The sequence below is a fragment of the Haplochromis burtoni genome, unplaced genomic scaffold, assembly GCF_018398535.1.
Source record: "Haplochromis burtoni strain Fernald_Lab_line unplaced genomic scaffold, NCSU_Asbu1 Contig_423, whole genome shotgun sequence".
NCBI lineage: Eukaryota > Metazoa > Chordata > Actinopteri > Cichliformes > Cichlidae > Haplochromis > Haplochromis burtoni.
Window position 1 is genome coordinate 182095 of NW_024582784.1, and position 2978 is coordinate 185072.

Here is a 2978-nt window from a genome sequence, read left to right on the forward strand (position 1 = left end):
ACATGTCGCTAGGCATCAGGTGCTATTTCTGATACAGGCTATCAGAATACAGACCAATCCCTCACAACACCACACACAGGACAGGGTGTAAATACACGAGACAATCATCCATGTATCTGTTGGAGTGGGTGCCACTCAAGTGTAGATGGCACTGAGGAATCGAATACTTCTGGAAAAAAGCCATCTCTATTTTTGTGTACATGTAAGTGGACTGGATGTGTAAGCCTCTAGCTGTGGGCACAAAGAGATCTCAGTGACAAGCCTACCTTCTGTGAAGGGCCTCCTCAAATTTTCCCCTCTGCCTAAGCTACTGTGGGCTTTGTGTCTGTGTGTGTGTGTGTGCATGCAGTCCAATGAGTGATATTTGATCCCATAAATCTTCTGACGCACAGCCAAGAGCTGGCTTTGGGTTGTGAGCCATTTGCAGCAGCTCTCCCCTCACTGACCCATACTGATTCTGACCAGGCCAAACAAACCTTAGGATATGACCCTGCTTTATTTACTTGTAAGATGGGGGGGAAAACCTCTTACATGATATTCTTGTAAGTCTAAAAATACATCCTGTTTGTGTGAAAGGGAATGTTCACTAAGCTGCTGTACTATATTCTTACATATCATTCATACATGATGAACAATGCTGTCTAATGCAGAAGTTCCTTAAATCTATATGTTTTCTACTGGCCAGATTGAGTCATCTCCACTGGTTACAGGAAGAAGTCTGAGTGTGCTGAATCCAAAGCTAAACTGGCTCTACTTTTTTTTGTGAGCTCAGTAAGCATTTTTTAAATGGGTTTATTATTTTGAGTCTTTTTCAGTTCAACAGCGAAAGAGAAACTGAAAATCATTTGTCCTTTTGCAGTAAAACAGAAAGAAATGAGGGCATGTGGACCCTGTGGTTGACTGGTCGCTCACACAGAATAACGCATCCAGCATCCTTGAGTTTCTTACAGTCCCAGTTTGGTAAGATCCCAGAGTTTGGTAAGATTCAAAGATACTTTTAGGAGTTGGCCATTTATATACTTCTCCATTGTGTTTTGTTTTCAGTCTGCTTTTCATTTCATCACATGAAAATCAAATAGATGATCCTTCCTGACCAAGCTGGCTAGCTAGTTCTAGCATCGCCAACTATCTCTACCGTCATATTCAAACATGGTCACAACTCCAACACGCCAAACGTATAAATGGAAGTCCAAAAACAAATGGACGACATCATCATAGCTAGGTTTACTGTTTATCTACATTGTAGGTCAAAGGTGGGCTATTCATTGTCCCAAGGAACCACATAAGAAACCGGGAGTGCTGTGAAGGACCACATCTGTAAATTGATAAAGAGATAAAATCAACCCTGTAAAGCCTGAACCATGAAATATTTGCCAGAATTGTTTATTATTATTAAATATTGGAAATATTTAATATTTATTGAACCTTTTATATGTAGAACTGGGTTCAGCTCATTTACACGAACCACCACACCAGTCGCATTTTCTCATGTGGCTCCATGGGAAAATTAATTGTTTATCCCTGCTGTATATCAACATATATGTAGTTATCACCCTAATTTGCTTTCCAGATTGGATTTGTTTGTTCTGCTCCAGTGAGTGCCAAACACAGAAGAAATACTGATGAAAAAAGGTATACTGGACTACAGGTTGGCACCATCCACAACAAATGTATAAAGCACAAGCCTTTTGTTGCCCCACTTCCAAGTGCCAGGATCTAATAATCTAACAATAAAACAAAGAAAACTACCCATTTAAACTCAAAGTTAAACATACATAAGACTGTCCAGAAACACTTTGTACACCTGCTACAAGATCTTACAGTTTTTTTATTGGTTTGGCGCAGTTTTCACAAGCAATTGGTACATTTTCAAAACTCTTAGTACTTATATCACAACAGCTCATCAAAAGTGCACCTTTTTCAAACATTTCAGCATATTTTCAATTGTGTCAGTACAATACACATTATGACAAAATATCCTTTTCACTACACAAAATAAGTGTTTCATCTAAATAAATGTTTCGTTCACACTTACTGCCTTTCATAATGTTGTCACTATAAAATTTTTGATTTGCATCTCTTATTATTCAGTTTAATACATTTTTCTGTCATTTAATTCAACCGATTTTAATGTTTAATCAATGAATCATTCATTATGTCCATGGATTTTCAACTTGACTGATTGTTGTCTGGTCATTTGTAAGTTCCTTTTGAGAGGAACAATGTCCAGGTGAAACAACTGCGTTCAGAATATATTCAGGTACAACACTAAACTGGCATGCAATTACTGTAACAGAGGGTGATGGAGCTGGACGCTGCTGTGAATCATCACAAGTATATTTTTGTTGATGAGGCTGTTTTCAATCTGGCAAAAACTAGACACAGAGGAGGTAACCTTATTGGGCTACCATCCACGTCCCTGGACAACGTGGGGGGAACATTTCAATGTGTGCAGCTATATCTGAAGATGGTGTGGTAGGCTGTAGACCAGTTCTAGGGTCATACAACACTGAACACCTGATAGTTGTTTTTAAATGAACTGGAGCAGGCCTGTCAGGGAGAAGACATCGTCTATGTTGTTGTGTGGGACAATGTGAGCTTCCACCATGCACAGCTGGTTCAGGAATGGTTTCAAACACACCATATTCCCCTTTCCTCAACCCAATTGAGAAATTCTTCTCTACATGGAGGTGGAAGGTGTATGATCGCCATCCCCATGAGCATGTCTCCCTTCTTCAAGCCATGTGTGAAGCTTGTGGTGATATAACTGCTGAGCAATGTCAAGCCTGGATTCATCATGCCAGGAGATTTTTCCCACGGTGCCTGAACAATGAAGACATCCACTGTGATGTTGATGAAAACTCATGGCCCAATGTTAATGACCAGCTTGATTAATTGTGTAAAGGTGATGAAAATAAAATAAAAAATATATTGTGCTTATGTAAATGACTTGTTGTTTTTTCTCCCTTTTTCGTGTG